This window comes from Mobula birostris, chromosome 9 (genome assembly GCF_030028105.1).
Source record: "Mobula birostris isolate sMobBir1 chromosome 9, sMobBir1.hap1, whole genome shotgun sequence".
Lineage (NCBI taxonomy): Eukaryota > Metazoa > Chordata > Chondrichthyes > Myliobatiformes > Myliobatidae > Mobula > Mobula birostris.
In genome coordinates, this window is record NC_092378.1 from 16,721,006 (window position 1) to 16,744,308 (window position 23,303).

General features: G+C 41.3%; 1 protein-coding gene across 3 annotated transcripts in view; it reads left to right on the plus strand.

The window, feature by feature from the left end:
* Positions 1 to 728: 728 nt before the first annotated feature.
* LOC140202556 (ras-related protein Rap-1b) overlaps positions 729 to 23,303 on the plus strand; it is a 64,468-nt gene continuing 41,893 nt past the window's right edge. For 2 of the 3 annotated variants that reach the window (XM_072267545.1, XM_072267547.1), the window contains exon 1: positions 729 to 862. The gene's annotated coding sequence lies outside the window, so the exon portion shown is untranslated. Of the gene's footprint in view, positions 863 to 20,174; positions 20,211 to 23,303 lie in introns of those variants that run through there. The other variant, XM_072267546.1, reaches the window with a different exon arrangement.

Consider the following 23,303-nt stretch of genomic DNA (forward strand, 5'->3'; position numbering starts at 1 on the left):
CCTGCTTACCAATTCCCAGAGAGTTTCATTATTGTCATTCATCTCCAAAGCTTATTACAGTGGTTGAAGGAGGTGGTTCATTAGTTCATTACCAATGGTAGCTTGAGACTGCCATAAATGCTGGTAGCAATCCAAAGAAAAAAAGATATGAAGGATGTGATGTGTGTAGGTACCATAACAGTGAGACAAAGTTGAAGACTTTGGGATGACAGTGGTGTTAATAGTTAGAAAGTTTAGACATGAGTATGTGATAAATTTGGAGTCAGTGAGATTGAGGGAGATAGATGTAGGTTCAGTGACGGAGATGGAGACAGACAGAGGTGGATTCAATGAGATAGGGATAAAGTATAGTGAGAGACGGAGATGGGGAAGGATTCTGTGAGAGACAGGGAGGGATAGATTCAGTGAGATGGAGAGAGATAGGAATGGATTCAGTGAGATGGAGAGATATGGATGGATTCAGTGAGGTGGAAATACAATTAGATAAAGAGATGGGGGTGGATTTAGTAAAATGAAGATACAATTACAGAGATAGAGGTGGATGAAGTGAGATGGAGATACGGTGAGATAGAGAGAAATAGGGATGGAGATGCAGTAAGGTAGGGATGGAGATACGACGATGGATTCTGCGAGATGGGAAAAGGGAGGAATATTTTCGTATTTCTGAATCCAGAGGTCAGCGGGATGGAGCCAGGAATCGGGAGCGCGCCGCGTGGTGACGTCAGGCGGTGACTGCGACCGGTGGCGGCCCTGACGACAGAAGCTCAAGTGGAGGCGGCCTGAGTGCGACTCGAGTGGCCGCCCCGCACTTCACATCGCGCCGAGTGGCTGCTGGCTCCCCTCCTTCCCATCGGAACCGCCGGTGAGTGACTGACCAGGATGCCGAGTACAGAGAGGGCCAAGCCCCGACCGATGAGCCGGCCGAGCCCGGTATGCGGGTGGCCGGAGTGGAGTGGCCAGGGCGGGGGCGGTGATGATGGGGAGGAGGGAAGCCGGTGACTGCCGCTTCGGGTGTGCGGAGCTGTCGGCGGGTAATGCCCGTAAGATGGCGGAGCGGGGTCCTGGAAGGAGCGGGGGCACCCACCGTGTCCTCGGTCCCGCAGGAGTCAGAGATGCTGGTTATCAGAGCCCATCCCTTCCTCTGGCCGCCCACTGGGCTGCGACTGAGACGGGCGGGGCCAGGATCTGGTTGAAGGTGGGTCTGGCCCGTGGGGGAATATAGGGTGGTCCCGCCGGGCCCCGTGTGTTGGGCCGCGACCTCAGCTCTGGCTACGGCGGGTTGAAGTTAGCGAGACAGAAATTTAAACTTGTACTTTCCATCCAAAAGATGTCTGGACAGCTCCGGAATGGTAGAAATTGAGCGAAAATCGTACATTGCTATTTGTAGTCTTTTTCCCCCCTCGGTACTTTGTATTCAGCAGTAATTTATATTCTTGCCAGTGACAAGGCTTGATGTGAGTGAGGCAAGAACCCCGCCTCAGTATCCCCGGAGGCCGCTCTACAGTCAGGGCGGATGCTGTATTCGGATGCCTGCTTTATGTCGTCTAAAACCTCCTATTAATCCAGAGTCGATTTGAGCCGAAATAGGGTACCGATAAATGTGATTTCAGCACGTCTCCTTACTTTTACTTTTAGAATTGATTGCATTCATAATATGGCGAATGTGCCACAAGTTTGAATTTCAGTTGGGGGAAGTACTTTACTGAAAATCGTATTGTTGTATGCTTTTTTGTGTGCAGTTTGCTTAATGTTGAAGGGTTGCCTGTTTAACATGATTTCATGTACCTACTTGTGTTTTTTTATCTCGGAGAGACTGTCACTGAAATTTGTTAGATTCAGTATTGTGGATTGAAGCCTTGATTTTTATCCTGTGGGGGAATGTGGGAACATCAGGGCGAATTCCTGTGCTTCATTAAGTCAAAATGACAGGAAGTGATTTTGGTAATCCTCTCGAGTTTTGGTTTAAATATCATCTGGTATGTTTTCTTGTGTGAAGAATGTGAAAGCAAGAAGCTGTCTTTTAGATTTATTATTGTAGATTAAACTTTTAAATTAGAATGGCAATCTTGAAAATGAAGCATGTTGAGTAAAATTTAATGTTTTGGCAAGTTGTCCTAAAAAGCACCCCATGATAGAATGTAATATATATCTTAATAGATTGTTGTGTATGTATTAATAGATTGTTGTGTATATATTAATAGATTGTTGCTTTGGTTATGGTAGAAATTCTCCAGAATACTCACTTCAGCCCAGAAGAAAAGAGCTAAATTTCAATGCTGCCATTAAGGTAACATCTAACTTGGGGATGATACCAGGGTGCCCCTCCCAAATAAAACTAAAATAAGTGGGAATAAAGAGAAATATACTTCCCTGCTGCAGTCCTATTTTGTACAAAAACAGTTGTGAATTTTGGAGGTTAATTATCTTGCCCAGGCATATCACTTTGTACAATTTCTTCAGAGTAATGTTCTAGCCTAACAATTGTTAATTGTTTTAATAGCTTTCACTGAGTGAGGTCAGAAATGAGGGTGTTTGCTGATTGGGCAATATTCAGTTCATTTGCATTTCCATAGAAAATGAAGTCAGCATATCCAGGTCTTGCTGCATGCAGCATGCATGATGAATGGCAAATTCATGCTGTGTACCAAGAAGCGATAATTACCATTATGAGATTAAAGCCATGCATCTCTGTTCAACCACATTGCCATCACAGATATCCCTTCATCGACACCAGGGGGAGATGGAAATTGGGGTTTAAACTCAAAAACAATAAACCCAGAAATTTAACTGGTCATGCCACAAATCCTGTAACTTTAAGAGGAAGTCGGAGGCTGGGTATCCTGCTGTACGTGACTCACTTCCTGATTCTGCAAGGTCCCTTTCCACTATCTGCAAGTTGCAAATCGGAAGTGTAATGGAATAACCTTCACTTGCCTGGATGAGTGCAGTTCCTATACTCAAAAACCACACCATCTGGAAACAAAGTGGCATGCTTGATTGGCACCTCATCCTTCACCCTAAATATTTTCACGTTCCTTAAATGGTTCTCAGTGGTAATTTTTGTCCTAATTTTAGCTGATGGAAGGATATATTTGCATTAAGGTAGAATATTGACAGGCTCTGATTGACTAGTTTGAAGTCAATTTTGACTGGTCGTGTGCTAAAGACACCTGCCAGTAGTGTAAAATTGTATACCTGAGCCACTACTTTCAACAATCCCTGGTTTGCCCTAAAATTAAGCAAATCTAGTCCATGATTTTAGATTGGGTTCTGTAAACTTGCTGGACAAATTGAAACAGTGCAGTTTGTCTTGGTTCAAACTTAAGTAGAAATCTAGTTGGGTCAGTGGTGCAGCTTGTCGAGCTCCTGCTATGCACCTCCACCTATTGAAATTCAGTTGTAATCTGAGCTGTGTGTGGAGTTTGCATATTCTACATTCTCTCCATGATTGCACAGGTTTCCTCTGGGTTTTGCAGCTTTCTCCCCAAAAATTGGGCTGATGGGTAGGCTAATTGGTCACTGTAAATTGTTCTTAGTGTATAGGTGAGGGAGAAAATCTGGGGAGAGATTATTAGAATAGTATAAATTGGTGCTTGATCATGAACTGTTTCCATATGAGATTCTGCAGTGAATCCTTAGAAAATTAATAGATGATTATTACTTAGTTTTGACAATATCTTCAACAATTAACTTCAATTTTCAGTCATAGTTTTAAATTGCATTGATTCAAGGAGGTTGGAAATCAGTTTAATAGAAAGGTCATCTTTTTAAAAATATCAAAATATATTTAGATGGTGGGGTAGAAGCACTACTGTTTTATCTCTAGGCATTTAGTTTTAATACATCTGACAGAAATCTTTGGATTAGGGGTATAAGTACACCAGTGTAGAACTGGGTGTTGGACTTCATAACCAGTGGACCTCAGTTAGACAGGATATAAAAGCACTCCTCACTCCCCATCATTGTCAACACAGGTGCCCCCCGTTCCCATTGCTGTACACTCTACTCACACATGACTGCGTGGCCAAACACCTGACTAATCACATCGTCACATTTGCTGATGACTAACCAGTGTTGGAGCTCATCACCAACAATGTTGATATGGCCTATAGAGAAGAGGTGGAAAAGCTTGAGGTGTGGTGCCAGGCGAATAACCTCTTCCTCAGTGTTAGCAAGACAAAGGAGATGGTTGTCGATTTCAGGAGAGCTCTCACCACTCACATCCCATGAGACATAGGAACAGAATTAGGCCATTCAACCCATCAAGTCTGCTCCACCATTCCATTAGCTGATCCCGGGTCCCACTCAAACCCATGCACCTGCCTTCTTGCCATATCTTTTGATGCCCTGACCGATCAGGAAACTTTCAACTTCTGCCTTGGCCTCCACCGCAGTCTGTGGCAGAGCATTCCACAGATTTACTACTCTGGCTAAAAAAATTCCTCCTTACCTCTGTTTTAAAGGGTTGCCCCTCAATTTTGATCTGTGCCCTCTGGTTCTAGATACCACCACCATAGGAGACATCCTCTCCACATCCACCCTGTCTAGTCCTTTCAACATTCAGTATGTTTCAATCAGACTCCCCCCCCCCCCCCCCACATTCTTATAAATTACAGCGAGTCCAGGCCCAAAGCTGAAATGCTCCTCGTATGTTAACCTCTTCATTCCCAGAATCATCTTCATGAACAACCTCTGGACTCTGTCCAGTGACAACACATCCTTTCTGAGAGTGGGGCGCAAAACTGTTGACAATTCTCCAAGTGCAGCCTGACTAGTGTCTTATAAAGGCTGAGCATTATCTCCTCATTTTTATATTCTACTGCCCTTGAAATAAATGCCAACATTGCATTTGCCTTCTTTACCACAGACTCAACCTGTAAACTAACCTCTGGGAATCTTACACGAGGACTCCTAAGTCCATCTACACTTCTGATGTTTAAACTTTCTCCCCATTTACATAGTCCACACCATTGTTCCTTTTACCAAAATGCATTATCATACATTTCCCAACGCTGTATTCCATCTTGCACACGCTTCCAATTTGTCATAAGTCCTGCAATTGAATTTCTTCCTCAGCACTACCTACCCCTCCACCTATCTTCGTATCACCCGCAAACTTTGCCACAAAGCCATTAATTCCATTGTCTAAATCATTGACAAACAATGTGAAAAGTAGCGGTCCCAATACTGACCCTTGCGGAACATCACTAGTCACTGGCAGCCAGACAGAAAAGGCTACTCAGAGTTTCCTGCCTGTCAGCCATTCTGCTATCTATGCCAGTATCTTTCCTGTAACTGCATAGGATTTTATCTTGTTAAGCAGCCTTGTGTGGCACCTTATCAAATGCCTTCTGAAAATCCAAGTAAATGACATCCACTGCCTCTTCTTTGTCCACCCTGCTTGTTACTTCCTCGAAGAACTCTAACAGACTTGTCAGGGAAGATTTCCCTTTACAGAAACCATGCTAATTTTGACTTATCGCTAGTCTCCAAGTACCTGGAAACCTCATCCTTAATAATAGACTACAATACTTACCCAGTGGTTAAGTTAACACTTACCCATAGGCTAATTGGCCTATAACTTCCTTTCTTTTGCTTTCCTTCCTTAAAGAGGGGCGTGACATTTGCAATCTTCCAGTCTTCTGGAACTATGCCAGAATCCATGATTCTTGAAAGATCATGATCAATGCATCCGTTACCTCTTCAGCCACCTCTCTCGGGACTCTGGGATGTAGTCCATCTGACCCGGGTGACTTACCCACCTTAAGAGCTTTGAGTTTGCCTCGCACCTTTTCCTTTGTAATAGCAATGGTACTTACTCCTGCTCTCTGACACTCTCAGACCTCTGATCAAATCTCTCCTCCCTTTTACTCTTTATATAAGTGAAAAAACTTTTGGTATCCTGCTTTATATTATTGGCTAGTCTGCCCTCATTTCCCTTTTAGCTTTTTTAGTTACCTTTTGTATTTTAAAAGCTTCCCAATCATCCAATTTCCCACTCACTTTTGCTATCTTGTATGCCCTTTCCTTGGCTTTTTTGTAGTCTGTAACTCCCTTTGTTAGCCACGGTTGCCTACCCCTGCCATTTGAGAACTTCTTCCTCAGTGGGATGTATCTATCCTGCGCCTTGTGAACTATTCCCAGAAACTAAAGCCATCGCTGCTCTGCCAGTATTCTCCTTCAGTCCACCTGGTTAAGCTCCTCTCTCATGCCTTTATTCCATTGTGATACTGATGCATGTGACTTGTGCTTCTCTCCCTTTTCATCAGTGGCACACAGACTCCTGCGAGCGCACATCTTGCACAGCCTCTGGTCCCAGAATACATCCTACACAATCAGGAAAGCTCACCAATGCCTGTACTTTCTGATGAATGAAAGTTGGAGTATGCACATTTATACTGTCATCATTCTACAGATGCACAGTAGAGAGCATCCTAACAAGTTGCATCGCTGCATGGTATGGAAACCTCAAAGTGATGGACAGGAAAGCTCTACGAGTAGTTAAAACGACCCAATACTTCATCAGCACCAGCCTACCCTCCATCGAGGACATATATACAGCAAGTTGCCAGAAAAGAGCCAGTAATAGAAGGATTGTAGTCACCCTGCTCATGGGTTGTTCCTCCCACTCCCATAGGGAGGAAACTACATAGAATCCCCGCCAAGACCACCAGACTCAAAAACAGTTATTTTTTTCCCTAAGCAATAAGGCTGATCAACACCCCCACCCTCTAACCCACCCCTCGACACCCCCAATCACCACTACTTTATCATTTCTTGTCGGTCACCTTAAGTATAGGCACTCCTGTGCCTATCATCTCTTTATGGACATACAATCAATTCACGTATTAAGCTATCTTATGTATTATGTTTTAAAAGTATTATTGTGGTCTTTATTTTTTTTGCTGTAGCAGATCTGGCATAATAACTATGTTGTTCTCCTTTACACTTATTTACTGAAAATGACATTAAACAATTTTGAATCTTGAATCTATCTAAAACTTGTGTTTCAGTTCATTGCCTAAAAGATATAATCTAACTCGTAACTTCCTCCATAGTAGGTATCAAATATCCTTCAGCGAAACATCATAACAGTTGAAATAGAAAACGTGACTTTTATGTGCAAAGGAGTGTTTTAATGTTACAATCAAATTTTCTTATTTGGCATGTTATTGAAATTTGAAATTCCTTCGGCTCCAATGCTGCTATGATAACACAACATTTGGTATTCAGTTTTATTTATATAGCATGAATGACATTGTTTTCAGCTGAGTCAATGTGGTTTTGAGAACTTTACATAATGTATCTATATTTATACAGTGGAAAGGTTTAGTTTGTGAATCATTACATAATGTGCTGGAATTCTTTGAAACCAAACACTAGAACATGAGAATGCTTTGATTAGTGTAAATTATGTACATTAAGGCACTGTTAATGTTTATCCCAAAACAGACATTCATTGCTACTCCCATTGAAGTAAACATGGCAGCTGCTCATTGAAGAAATCGGAAAATGCATGGTGACATCAATCACAAAAGTTGGTTGCTGTTCACTTGCAGCAGTGGTAATCTCACACCAGTTTTATTTTGCTTTAACTATGATGGCTGGAAACATTAAACAAAATAAATTATATTATGTAGTGTGATGTGATAGAATTTTTGTAGCCCATCATTTTAGTTTGCTCCTATTTAGATTAGTTTTAACAAGGAATTATTTTTGAAATTTTCCAATTGGTATTTACTCTGTTAACTATGTATTAATGAGTGCAAATCAAAACTAATGTATGCTCAAGCAGAATTTAGTACATGAAACTAGTCAAAATCGACTCAAAGTAACTAATGGAATGCAACTGTCAAAATGCATTCTACCATGAGAATTTAGAGAAAGTTTCTGTGTTGTCATTGAGTGTGAACAAAAAATCTTCCAAGGTTAAACAGCGTAATGGATCCAAACTGTTTTGTGACTGGAACAGATCATTCTCAGCATAACAGTGGAGTCGACATAATCAGTTGAATAATGGTGTTATCATCCAGCTTGTTACAATTGACTACTTTGATCTGTCCATGGCCCAAATGACCTGTGACCACTGAAATTGTACATAGAAAAGTAAAGCATGTAAACAGGCCCTTTGGCTCATCTAGTCCATGCTGAAACCACCTAAACTGCCTACTCCCATCGATGTGCACCAGAAACATAGGCCTCCATGCCTGTTATCCATGTACCTATCCAATCTTTTCAATGTTGAAATCAAGCTTGTATGCACCACTTGCACTGGCAGCTTGTTCCACACTCTCATGACCCTCTGAGTGAAGAACTTTCCCCTAGTGCTCCCCTTAAACATTTCACCTTTCACCCTTAACCCATGGCCTCTAGTTGTCCCACCAAATCTCAGTGGGAAAAGTCTGCTTGCATTTACCCTATCTGTACCCCTCATAATTTTGTATACCTCTATCAAATCTCCTCTCAATCTTCTATATTCTAAGGAATAAAGTCCTGACCTATTCAATCTTTCCTTATAACTCAGGTCCTCCAGACTCACAACATCCTTGTAAATTTTCTCTGAACTCTTTCAACCTTATTTATATGTTTTCTGGTCATCCACCCGTAACCAAAGCTGCACACAGTACTCTAAATTAAGCCTCACCAACATCTTATACAACTTAAACATAACATCCCATTTCCTTTGCTTAATACTTTGATTTATGGAGGCCAATGTGCCAAAAGCTTTCTTTATGACCCCATCTACCTGTGACGCCACTTTCAATGAAGTACAGAGCTATACTGTATTCCCAGATCCCATTGTTCTACCACATTCCTCTGTGCCTTAAGAATTCCTACTGTGCTGTTATTAATAAGCTCTCAGGCCAGTTTTTAATTGCAGTAGTTTTAATGACATGGCATCTCAGTGTGAATGCAATTGAGACCAGCATATGAGTGCCAGTGCCAAGGCTGAAGCATTTCCAATCATATTCAGCCAGAAGGTTTGAATGGATGATCCATCTCTGCACATTCGTGAGGATCCCTACCATCACAGAAGACAATCTTTTTATTTGTATGATATCAAAAAATGGTTGATTGCACTTGAGGCTAATGGACCAGTCTATCCCAGCTGTGGTACTGAATGCCTCTAGTCAAGCTTTTCTAATACAATTGGAGAAATTCACAGGCTGGATTCTTGAGAGCAGCAACTGAAGAACATACTCCAACTCAAAGATTAGTATGTGGAGCGGTACCACCATTGAAAATATGCTTTTTCATATTTAACTGCATTTTTTTCTTCCATTTAAGAGCACAGGAGTTTGTCCTGATTTATTAGGATAATAGCCAGGCCTTCACTGAGTTCATTGCCGTCATACTCACATAATGATTTAATATTCTAAAGGTGTGCCATCTGAAGATTTTGACAGATGTAGTCTTGGAAGTTGGGACTTATTCAAAGGGTATTGCTACAATGTGTCATGTTACTGTTAAAGAGCTGAAAAAATATCCTTGTATACTGTGAGTTAACAGCTTAAGGGTTTGTGAACTAGTACAAGTGGGCAGAAAGCATCCAGTAGTCAGAATCGGAATCAGTATCACTGGTTTTTTATCACTGTCATAAGTAATGAAATGTGTTTTGTTGCAGCAGCACAGTGCAAGACATTAAATAAAATTATTAAAAGTTAAAACAGGAAATAAGATAAGTAATGCAAAAGAAGAATAGAGTGGAAGTGTTCATGGGTTAATGGACCATTCAGAAATTTGTTGGCAGAGGGAAGAAACAATCTCTAAAACATTTGAGTATGTATCTTCAGGCTCCTGTACCACCTCCCTGATGCAGTAATGGGAAGAAGGCACATCCCACCATGTGCTGCCTACGTTTGGCCTATATCATTCTATACCTTTCCTATTCATGTAATGTCCACGCATCAAAAATTTAAGTACGATTAACGTTAGAGTCTATTAAGGATGAGGTTTTGGGTTACTTAGAGGCACATGATAAAATAGAAAAAATGTCAGAATGGTTTTCTCGAGAGAAATTCTTCTCTGACAAATCTGTTGGAATTCTTTAAGGAAATTACAGGCAGGATAGACAAAGGATAGTCCATGAGTCTGCTTAACAAGATAAGAGCTCTTGGTATTACAGAGAAGCTACTAGTATGGATAGTGATTGTCTGGCAAGAGGCAAAGACTGGGAATAAATGGGGCCTTCTCTGGTTGGCTGCCAGTGACTAGTGGTGTACCATAGGGTTTGCATTGGGACTGCTTTTCACGTTATATATGATTTGGGTGAAGGAATTGATGGCTTTTGTGGCCATGTTTGCAGACGATACGAAGATAGGTGGAGGGCAGTTGATGTAGAGGAAGCAGGAAGTCTGCAGGACTTAGACATATTGGGTGAATGGGCAAAGAAGTGACAGATGGAATATAATGTAGGGACGTGCCTGGTTATGCACTTTGTAGAAGGAATAAAGGCGTAGACTATTTTCTAAATGGGGAGAAAATTTAAAAATCAGAGTTGAAAAGGGACTTGGGAGGTTCCCTAAAGTCATAGCCTCAAAATTGAGGGACAACCATTTGCAACAGAAATGATGAGGAATTTCTTTAGCCATAGGGTGGTGAATCTGTGGAGTTCATTGCCACAAACAGCTATTCAGGCCAGTTCATTGGGTATATTTAAGGCAAAGGTAAATAGATTCTTGATTAATCAGGGCATCAAAGGTTACAGGGAGAAGGCTGGAAAATGGGTTGAGAGGAATAATAAATCAGCCGTAATGGAATTTAGAGCTGGCCTAATCCTGCTCCTATATCTTATATATTTTGAGTATAATCCATATTTTGTGTTAACTGCACCTCTGCTGTTGGAATCTAGATTCTCACCGTACCCTCACCTATATACATACTAGCAACTCAACTTGATAATAATGAAGATTTAAGTGCTTGTGGCTGCCTTTTTGGATTTCACTATGTGCACTCAAAAACCTGTACAATGTGATCGTTATAAAGTTAGTTAGATCTTTATTGTATATTGTAACTCACTGTGCACATGACAATAAACAGGAATTGGCTCTCTGCGGGACTCCCTTGTCCATTCGTCCCCTCCCATCCCTTCCCACCGATCTCCCTCCTGTTACTTATCCTTGTAAGCGGAACAAGTGCTACACATGCCCTTTCACTTCCTCCCTCACCACCATTCAGGGCCCCAGACAGTCCTTCCAGGTGAGGCAACACTTCACCTGTGAGTCGGCTGGGATGACTTACTGCGTCCGGTGCTCCCGATGCAGCCTTCTATATATAGGCGAGACCCGACGCAGGCTGGGAGACTGTGAACACCTATGCTCTGTCCGCCAGAGAAAGCAGGATCTCCCAGTGGCCACACATTTTAACTCCACATCCCATTCCCATTCTGATATGTCTATCCATGACCTGTTCTACTGTCAAGATGAAGCCACACTCAGGTTGGAGGAACAACACCTTGTACTCCATCTGGGTAGCCTCCAACCTGATGGCATGAACATTGACTTCTCTCACTTCCCTTAATGCCCCACCTCCCCTTTGTACCCCATCCTTTAGTTATTTATTATTATTTTTTTTTTCTTTTTTTTTTCCCTCCCTCTGTCCCTCTCACTATAACTCCTTGCCCATCCTCTGGGCTTGCCTCCCCTTTCTTTCTCCCTAGGCCTCCCGTCCCATGATCTTCTCCCTTCTCCAGCTTTGTATCCCTTTTGCCAATCAACTTTCCAGCTCTTAGCTCCCCCTCCAGTCTTCTCCTATCATTTTGGATCTCCCCCTCCCACTTTCAAATCTCTTTCTATCTCTTCTTTCAGTTAGTCCTGACGAAGGATCTGGGCTTGAAACGTCGACTGTACCTCTTCCTATAGATGCTGCCTGGCCTGCTGGGTTCACCAGCATTTTTTATGTGTGTTGCTTGAATTTCCAGCATCTGCAGATTTCCTCGTGTTAGAGGAATTAGCTCAACTTGATTTAGTGCTGGGTGGCTATGGGCTCCAGTTGAGGATCACAGACCCTAGTAACTTTCCAGCAGAAATCTATCTGACGAATCTGTTCCAGGATAGGCCTGTCACAGGTTCAGTGACTCTATTCATTAACACGGAGAGGGATCTGTGTGGCATGTCAGTTTGGTAAGTTTGTGGTATGCTCATATTTTGTGTAGTGGAGAGTACATTGACTGGCTGCATCATGGTTCTGTATTGAATGGAAAATCCTACAAAAGTTAGTGGATTCAGCCCAGTACATCATGGGTAAAGCCCTCCCAACCATTGAGCACATTTACATGAAACACTGTTGAATGAAAGCAGCATTGATCATTAGAGATCTTTGCCACCCAGGCCATGCTCTTTTTTTTGCCGCTGTCATCAGAGAGAAAGTACAAGAGCCTCAGGACTCGCACCACCAGATTCAAGAGCAGTTACTACCAATCTCAACCATCAGGCTCTTAAACAAAAGGGTAACTAGTCTCACTTGCCCCTTACATTAAAACGTTCCTACAACGAATGAACTCACTTTAAGGATGCTTTATCTTGTTATCTCATGTTCTTGTTGTTTATTGCTATTTATTTGTATTTGCACAGTTTGTTGTCTTCTGCACTTTACTTGATCTTTCATTGATTGTGTTATAGTTACTATTCTGTAGGTATGTTGAGTATGCCTCACAGAAAATGATTCTCAGGAGTGTATATGGTGGCATATATGAACTTTGATTAGAATTTACTTGGAACTTTTTTTTGATTTGAGAAACATTAAACCAATTTTAAATGTTTTCCTGTGACTTACTGTGCTAACTTGTTTTTTTTAAAATTTTTTTTTAAATAGTTTAATCTTTAAGAGCTGTGGAATGACAGATTAAAGTCAACGGCTTTGGCTAGTTCAGCGTAGGGTTGTGGCTTCAGTGGCTGAGAAAACAATCTGCTGGTTTGGTTGGAAGAGTTGGTTGCTATGACTCTAAAACATGGAGCAAGCATGCGCACTGTCAGTTTGTATGTACTGTATATGTTTTCCACACTGATTTCAACCTATTTGTTTGCAAAAAGTTTTCTTTATTTACAGTCTTTTCCTGAAAGTATATTTGAGTAGCAAATCAAAAATAAATGAACATGGTAGATAGGTACATTAAAATAGTACCTACGTTTTAAAAGTACCTTGTCTGTATAGTCTTAGAAGCACAAGGTCTTGAAAAACACTTTATAGACAGATCTCAATTTAAGTAGTAAAAAAACAATACTATATAGTATGTTTGGTCAGATTGGACCCCATGGTTTACTCACGTTGAGCAAATGCAGAATCATTGGGGGGAGGGAACGAACTGGAAATATAAGGATGGAGTTAAAGGAGAAATGAGAATAAGAAAAGTTAAGAAAGACAACAGAATCAACGGAGCAGAAAGCTTAAGAAGGGATCGTACAGTATGGCCAGATGAAATAGGAATTGATATGAAAGGTGAGGGGAGTAATGAATTAAAAGTATTATATATGAATGCAGGAAGTATAAGAAATAAAGTGGATGAGCTTGAGGCACAGTTGGAAATTGGTAAGTATGATGTTGTGGGAATAACAGAGACATGGCTTCAAGTGGACAGGGCCTGGGAAATGAATATTCAAGGATATACGTCCTATCAAAAGGACAGACTGATGGGCAGAGGGGGTGGGGTGGCTCTGTTGGTGAGGAATGATATTCAGTCCCTTGTGGGGGGGGGGGGCATAGAATCAGGAGACATAGAGTCAGTATGGATAGAACTGAGATATTCTAAGGGTAGAAAGACCCTAATGGGAGTTATCTACAGGCCTCCAAACAGTAGTCTGGAAGTTGGATGTAAGTTGAATCAAGAGTTAAAATTGGCATGTCGCAAAGGTAATGCTACAGTTGTTATGGGGGATTTCAACATGCAGGTAGACTGGAAGAATCAGGTTGGTACTGGACTCCAAGAAAGGGAGTTTGTGGAGTCCCTCCGAGATGGATTCTTAGAACAGCTTGTACTGGAGCCTACCAGAGAGAAGGCAATTGTAGATTTAGTGTTGTGCAATAAACCGGATTTGATCAGGGACCTCAAGGTAAAGGAGCCATTGGAAGTAGTGACCATAATATGATAAGTTTTAATCTACAAATTGAGAGGGAGAAGGGAAAATCGGAAGTGTCTGTATTACATTTGATCAAAGGGAACTATGGAGCTATGAGGGAGGAGCTGGCCAAAGTTCAATGGAATGATACCCCAGCAGGGATGTCAGTGGAACAACAATGGCAGGTATTTCTGGGAATAATGCTGAAGGTTCATTAATGCAGAAGATCAGTTCATTCCAAAGAGGAAGAAAGATCCTAAGGGGAGTAAGGGGAGGCCATGGCTGACAAGGGGTGTACAGTAAGAACAATATAAAAATAAAAGAGAAGTATAACATAGCAAAGATGAGTGGGAAGCCGGAGGATTGGGAAACTTTTAAAGAGCAACAGAAGATAACTAAAAAGGCAATACGTGGAGAAAAAATGAGGTACGAAGGTAAACTAGCCAAGAATATAAAGGAGGATAGTAAAAGCTGCCTTAGGTATGTGAAAAGGAAAAAAATAGTTAAGACCAAAATTGAGCCCTTGAAAACAGAAACGAGTGAACTTATTATGGAGAACAAGGAAATGGCAGATGAGTTGAACAGGTACTTTGGATCTGTCTTCACTAGGGAAGACACAATCAATCTCCCAGATATAATCGTGGCCAAAGGACCTAGGGTAATGGATGAATTGAAGGAAATTTATATTAGGCAGGAAATGTTGTTGGATAGACTGTTGGGTCTAAAGGCTGATAAGTCCCCGGAACCTGATGGTCTGCATCCCAGGGTATTTAAGGAGGTGGCTTTAGAAATCGTGGACGCATTGGTAATCATTTTCCAATGTTCTATAGATTCAGGATCAGTTCTTATGGATTGGAGGGTGGCTAATGTTGTCCCACTTTGCAAGAAAGGAGGGAGAGAGAAAACAGGGAATTATAGACTGGTTAGCCTGACATCGATGGTGGGAAAGATGCTGGAGTCAATTATAAAAGATGAAATTACGACACATTTGGATGGCAGTAACAGGATAGGTCCGAGTCGGCATGGATTTACGAAGGGGAAATCGTGCTTGACTAATCTTCTGGAATTTTTTGAGGATGTAACTATGAAAATGGACAAGGGAGAGCCAGTGGATGTAGTGTACCTGGACTTTCCGAAAGCCTTTCATAAAGTCCCACATAGGAGATTAGTGGACAAAATTAGGGCACATGATATTGGAGGCAGAGTACTGACATGGATTGAAAATTGGCTGGCTGACAGGAAACAAAGAGTAGCGATTAACGGGTCCCTTTCGGAATGGCAGGTGGTAACCAGTGGGGTACCGCAGGGTTCAGTGCTGGGACCGCAGGTGTTTACAATATACATCAATAATTTAGATGAAGGGATTAAAAATAACATTAACAAATTTGCAGATGACACAAAGCTGGGTGGCAGTGTGAAATGTGAGGAGGATGTTATGAGAATGCAGGGTGACTTGGACAGGCTGGGTGAGTGGGCGGATGCATGGCAGATGCAGTTTAATGTGGATAAATGTGAGGTTATCCGCTTTGGTAAGAACAGGAAGGCAGATTATTATCTAAATGGAGTCGTTAGGAAAAGGGGAAGTACAACGAGATCTAGATGTTCTTGTACATCAGTCAACTGAAAGCAAGCATGCAGGTACAGCAGGCAGTGAAGAAAGCTAAATTGCATGCTGGTCTTCATAACAAGGGGAATTGAGTATAAGAGCAAAGAGGTCCTTCTGCAGCTGTACAGGACCCTGGTGAGACCACACCTGGAGTATTGTGTGCAGATTTGGTTTCCAAATTTGAGGAAGGACATTCTTGCTATTGAGGGAGTGCAGCGTAGGTTCACAAGGTTAATTCTTGGGATGGCTGGGTTTGTATACACTGGAATTTAGAAGGATGAGAGGGGATCTGATTGAAACATATAAGCTTATTAATGGATTGGACATGCTGGAGGCAGGAAGCATGTTCCCGCTGATGGGTGAGTCCAGAACCAGAGGCCACAGTTTAAGAATAAGGGGTAGGCTATTTAGAACGGAGTTGAGGAAAAACTTTTTCACCCAGAGAGTGGTGGATATGTGGAATGCTCTGCCCAGAAGGCAGTGGAGGCCAAGTCTTTGGGTGCTTTCAAGAAAGAGATGGATTGTGCTCTTAAAGATAGTGGAATCAAAGGTTATGGGGATAAGGCAGGAACTGGATACTGATTGTGGATGATCAGCCATGATCACAGTGAATGGCGATGCTGGCTCGAAGGGCTGAATGGCCTGCTCCTGCACCTATTGTCTTTGGGTTGCAAAGAAAGTGCTTTTCTTGGTAGCTTGTGAAGAATTGAAGAATGGGATGATTTGAAAACATAACACAGGTTACCATTCAGCACATTATCAGTTTTGATGGGAGAAGGATGTAATCCCACTCAACCAATAAGCTCTAATCGTGCAGATTGTGCCTTTTCAAGTAGACATCCAAGTATCTTTTAAATGTAATAATGGTTTCTGCCTCTGCTACCCTGTTAGCCTTGAGTTCCAGAAACATGCCACCCTCTTGAGTGGAAGAATGTTTTTTTTTTAAATCATCTTTCTAATCATTTTATCAATTAGTTTCCATCTATGTTTCCTAATTTTTGAGAGAAATAGAATCCTGTCTCTTCAGTAACTTTACATGGTTTGATTTAATTTACTCTTTTCTAATGGATGGAGACATACATTGTTTAGTCTTGTCAAAATATTGAGTTTCTGGAAGCATTCACATAAATCCATTATGTAGTCTCTCAGAGCAGTCACATTTTCCAATATTCTCACTGGAGCTGTACTTAATACTTGACCTATGTAGCATAGTATACATTAATAGCATAACATCCCTCCTCCTCCTCTTTTAGCTGAAGCATAGAGTGTAAGGAATCTCATGCATCTTTTTAACCACTTTATTGACCTATTCTGCTTTTCGGGATCTGATGTACCCACCAAGGTTTCTGTATCTCTGAAGGTCACTGGAGTTTATAGAATGAATGCAAAGGTAATTTAGTATCTTTTGTCTGACTAGGAAAGGAATGTCACTGTATGTCACAGAGTTTAATGGATGGACTACGTTGTTATGAGGCAGGCAGGATGAAGCATTGTCATGGGTGATGTCAGAAAGGAAAATAGTCTGTTGTGCAAATTTAGAGCATTGTAGCTGTAAGGGTGTGTCCTTGATACTGTCACCCGCGTATCACACCAGCAATATATACACTGCATGGTATTATGTTTTGTAAAGAGAAACTGTAGCATTTTTGTATTTCAGTTTGTATTCCTTTCGGTGAGAAGGAGCAGAATAAGTTTGAGAGATAAAATATGCATGTATTTCAAATGCATATTGGGTGAATTCTTTGTTGAGAGCCAGAACTTTTCAGAAGGCATGAAATAGTTTCTCAATGCAAAGTCACCGTCACCGCCACTGCCAGTTGGATCTTTCAGCAAGTTGCCAATCTTGATCCTCGCAGCAAGTCGAGTATAAACACACCTTGTACTCAATTGAACTGAAATTTATTTGCCTTGGCAGAAAATATTCCCCTTTTTTTATATAAAGCTATGCACAATTCTTGTATTATATTAACCTTTAGGACTAAAGAAGTCACTTTTGTGAATGTGGTCATATTGCCATATAGCACCTAGATATTCCTAAATTACATTATTTTGTCAAATATTTTTATAAATGTAATGAAATAGTCCACAAAAGTTAATTTTACTGAGACTATCAAACATGTTGCACAAATAGGTTATTAGGTCCTGCAAGTGGTAGTTGAGGAAATGTGTACCAAAACACAGTATTCTGACCTTGTAAGCCTTTATCACAATCCAACCAGTTTAGGTTTGATCTGCCTTTACAATTGACAAAAGGCATATTTGAAGAAAATCTCATGTCTAATATTTGAGGTTAGGGTCCAAAGGTGACTTGATATGAATATTTTAAAGGGAAGAATAGAGTTTAAGGGTGAAAGGTGAAATATTTAAGGGGAACACGAGTGGGAACTCTCACACCCAGAGTGTGGTGAGACTGGAACGAGCTGACAGTGCAAGTGGTGGATTTTGAAATTTAAGAGAAATCTGGATAAGGACACAACTGAGAGGGGTATGGAGAGCTATATTCCATGTGTGGGTTAATGGGACTAGGCAGGATAACAGTTCGGCATGGCGTGTTTCTGTGCTGTGCTGCTCCATGACTTTAAAATCTCTGTCCTCTTTCTCAGTTATGATTTACTTAGTCAAATTGTTTGATGTGTCTTTTAAACATCTATATCATTTTTTACTTAGTCAAATTGTTTGATGTGTCTTTTAAACATCTATATCATTTTTTTCCAAAGGTCAGAGTAAATTTATTGTCAAAGTACATGTGTCACCTCATACAACCTGAGATTCATTTTCTGGTGGGCATTCAGTAAGTGCAAGAAACACTATAGAATCAATGAAAGACAGCACCCAATAGGACGTACAATTAATGTGCAAAAGACAACAAACTGCAAATACAAAAGGAAAAAAAAATAATAAGTAATAAATATTGAGAGCATGAGATGGGTTGGGGCAACAGTTAAGTGAAGTCATTCCTTCTGGTTCAAAAGCCTAATGGTTGACAAGGGGTAACAACTCCCTGAACCTGGTGGTTCCCAGTAATTGAAATTTCAAGAGTAGAAATAATTGTAAGTAAATCCGTATTTTAAAGATACATTTTACAAAATTTACCAAGCAAGTGTTCCCTTTTGTCTTAAAACGTCATTCACTTTTTTTGCTTCCAATCCTTTTACCTGAATAAATGTAACATCCTATAATATGAGAGTTTAGAGCTGCAAGAACATTGAAGTTGAGAATAGGATCACGCAATTTTTCATCCTAATTTGAGATTATTTACTCTAAAAAGATTGAAAGAACAAGGAGAAAAAACACCAGTGTCTGCAGAGATGTTATTCAGTCACCATGTGATATGCCATTCCACATTTTGGATATGGGCTGTTGCTGAGAATTTGCATTATCTCACCTGCTAATCAATTGACCTTGCTCAGTGTAAGGTGTTTTGTTCATACACAACACTCTTGAAGAGTTCAGTCCAAATTAGTTTTGAGGCAGGGGTTTAGAGTAGATCGGCAAGAGGAGAGTTGATGAGCAGGAGCATGAGTTTGTGGACAGATGAGGTGATGACCAGGATAGAGTTAGCAGAATGATAAATTGGTGATGTGTGGGTTTGATTTGTTGGGGCGGGTTGAAGTGGCTATTATCCCAAGGAAACTTGTAAATAAACAACTTAAAAGATCTGCCTGAGTTGTGTCCCATCTCAAGGGAGGCTTCCTTTTATATTGCACATCTGCATTACATAAACCAGGTTAAAAGCACAGGCATTTTGGAGCTATTGAATGTAAGTTCACCAGGTTTTGTTGCAAACAAGGATTAAAGTTGTAATAATGAAGTCATGAGGCAGCAGATACTGGAATTTGGAGCAACAAACAAGAAGCTGGAGGAGCTCAGTGGGTCAGGTAGCATTGTAGAGGGAAGTGGCAGCCAATATTTTGTGATGCAAGTTTCCTTTCCAATTAAATGGCTTTTATGCAGAGTATTGACTGTAGAAGGACCACTGTTGGATGTGTTGGTTATTACCCCAAATAACATATTTCATTGTTTTGATGTATGTGATAAATGTGAATCTGGAATCAAGATGTACTAATTTGATGCAGTTCTAAGATTCAATCTGAGAGTTAATTATGGCACGTTGCATCAAAATTTTGTAAAATTTTATCTTTGTTTCTGAAATAATGCAGTGTATGTTGGAAAAATATACCAAATGTACAGTTTATTGCATAAGTGTGAAGTTCTAATCAATGTCCTTTGTATTGGTACTTAATGAAGCTTGTGAGACTGAAGCTTGTGAGACTGAAGAATTTGCTTTTTGTTCAAACATGCATTGTATTTATTTTATTTGTGTTACTACGTATTGGAAAAGATTTTTTTTTATTGTGCCTGCCTTATGGAAAAGTGTATATATTGTTAGGTGTGGAAAATAATGACCTTAATTTATCACTGATTTAAATTTATAGCTAAACTTTAAGGTTCATTCATTCTACGACTTTGCTAATTTTTTCTTTTGCAGGTGGAAGCTATTGAAAGCATCATCCTACTACTAAAAGGAGCAGTGTACTGAAAAACTATAAGTAATCAAGATTTGTGATAAATACTGTGATTAACCATTTTTATATTCAAACTTCTGATATTCTCAAAATTTTAATTACGCCATGTTTTAGAATTTGTTGACACAATTTGTATATGGAAATGTGCAGCAGTTTGAGCCTTGTAGTTAAAATATTACTGATGATGGAGAATGAGAATTTGGGGATTTAAATAATTCTATCACATAGTTTTGAGCAGTGAGCCAAATGGAACAATTTCTGGTCCTTCACGAGCTGCTAGTGGGAGCAATTGACGGTTCCAGTGTTGGTAAGATTGAGGGGGAGGAGAAGTTGGAGTGGGAGTAGAGGCAAGAAGTGTGCTGGGGGTTCATGTTTTCTCAATTTAATGAACGCTGTTGAAAGTATATTTGAATGTAGTTACATCACCCTGAGGAATCTACAAGTCTGTACCAAAGTAGCAGCGTGGTACTTTGACACCATTTAACTAATCCATGCGAAAGATTCTTTAGGCAGTCTGCACATGTTATGATACTAAAAAATGTTGCCAACATGGATTGCTATTAGATTATGAAAGAAAATTGTGAAGCACAGTTAACCTATGGGTCCAGTTATCTTTGTTTGGTAGTGCTGTATATAAAATAAATTATCTAAAATATAAAATTACCAGGTTTATGGTTCAACTTGTTTGTTGTTCCTATCCTTGTCAATTTCATCCTGCAGCAGAAAATCTGATTTTGTAAATCTCCTTTTTTTAAAGAAAGGGGCTTCTCTTCCTCCACCATCAACTCTGCTCTCAAACACACCTCCCTCATTTCACACACATCTGCTCTCATTCCATCCTCCCGCCACCCCAATAGGAATAGGGTTCCCCTTGTCCTCACCTACCACCCCACCAGCCTCCGGGTCCAACATATAATTCTCCGTAACTTCTGCCACCTCTAATGGGATCCCACCACTAAGCACATCTCCCCCTCCCCCCACCGCTTTCTGCAGGGATTACTCCCTACGCGACTCCCTTGTCCATTCGTTCCCCCCCCCCCATCCCTCCCCACCGATCTCCCTCCTGGCTCTTATCCTTGTAAGCGGAACAAGTGCTACACATGCCCTTACACTTCCTCCCTCACTACCATTCGGGGCCCCAGACAGTCCTTCCAGGTGAGGTGATGCTTCACCTGTGAGTTGGCTGGGGTGATATACTGCTTCCAGTGCTCCCGATGTGGCCTTCTATATATTGGCGAGACCAGACGCAGACTGGGAGATTGTTTCGCTGAACACCTATGCTCTGTCCGCCACAGAAAGCAGGATCTCCCAGTGGCTACACATTTTAATTCCATGTCCCGTTCCCATTCTGATATGTCTATCCACGGCCTCCTCTACTGTAAAGATGAGCCACACTCAGGTTGGAGGAACAACACCTTATATTCCATCTGGGTAGCCTCCAACCTGATGGCATAAACATTGACTTCTCTGACTTCCGCTAATGCCCCACCTCCCCCTCGTACCCCATCAGTTATTTATTTTTATATACACATTCTTTCTTTCTCTCTCTCCTTTTTCTCCCTCTGTCCCTCTCACTATACCCCTTGCCCATCCTCCGGGTTTTTTTTTTTTACCCCCCTCCCCCTTTTCTTTCTCCCTTGGGCCTCCTTGATCCCGTCATATCCCTTTTGCCAATCAACTGTCCAGCTCCTGGCTCCATCCCTCCCCTTCCTGTCTTCTCCTATCATTTCGGATCTCCCCCTCCCACTTTCATATCTCTTACTAGCTCTTCCTTCAGTTAGTCCTGACGAATGGTCTCGGCCTGAAACGTGGACTGTACCTCTTCCCAGAGATGCTGCCTGGCCTGCTGCGTTCACCAGGAACTTTTTTTGTGTGTTGCTAATCTGATTTTGTACTTGGTTTTTTATTATGATAAAACAACATACCCTTCACCTCCATTCAGGGCCTCAAACAGTCCTTCTAGGTGAGGTAACACATTACCTGCAAATCTGCTGAGGTTGTTTATTGTGTCTGGTGCTCTTGATGGTGCCTCCTCTACATAGGTGAGACCTGTCATAAATTGGGGGACCACTTCATCGAGTACCTCCTGTCCGTCTGCCAAAAGTGGAACTTCCTGGTGGCCAAGCATTTTAATTCCAATTCCCATTTTCATTCTGACACATCGGCTATGGCCGCCTCCTTTGTCATGTTGAGGCCACCCTCGGTGGAGGAGCAACACCTTATTCCATCTGGGTAACCTCCAGGCTGATTGCATGAATATTAATTTCTCCTTCCGGTTTAAAAAAAAATCCCTCACTCTTCCTTCTTCCATTCCCCACTCTGGCCTCTTCTCACCAGTCTTTCACCTCCCCCTGGGTCCCTTCCTCCTTCCCTCTCCTCTCCTATCAGATTCCTTCTTCTCCAGCCCTTGACTGTTCTGACCCACCTGTCTTCACCTATCACCTTTTGTCCTCCTTCCAATCCCTCCTCCTTTTATTCTGGCATCTTTTCCCCTTCCATTCCAATCCTGAAGAAGGGTCTCAGCTCAAAACATCTGTTTATTCATTTCCATAGATGCTTCCTGACCTGCTGAGTTCCTCTGGCATTGTGTGTGTGTGTGGTGTGTGTTGCGTGTTGCTTTGGATTTGCAGCATTGCAGAGTTTCTGGTGTTTATAACATACATGTATATTTATCCTGCTGTGGTGAGCTGGCCTTGCACCACATGAGTTCTCGGAAAATTCACAAGCTTGTTCCAATCCATTTAAACTGGTTTTAAAGAAAATAGCTTTATTTGTCACGTGTACATCGAAAGATACGGTGAAGTGTGTAATTCTGCATCAACGACCATCACAGTCTGAGGATTGTATTAGGGGAAACCCACAAGAGTTGCCATGCTTCGAACACTAACTTGGCAAACCCACAACTCACTATTCTTAACCCAAGTCTTAAAATGTGGAGTACCCAGAAGAACCCTATGCACTCACGGGAAGAACATGCAAACTCCTTACATACAGCAGTGGGAAGCAAGCCCCAGTCAGTAATGCTGTGCTGTAAAGCAGCCATGCTAACTGCTGAACTACTGTGTCGCCTAGGTTCTAGTTATCTATGGCTGATCACTAGAAGCAGTGTGAGATTTT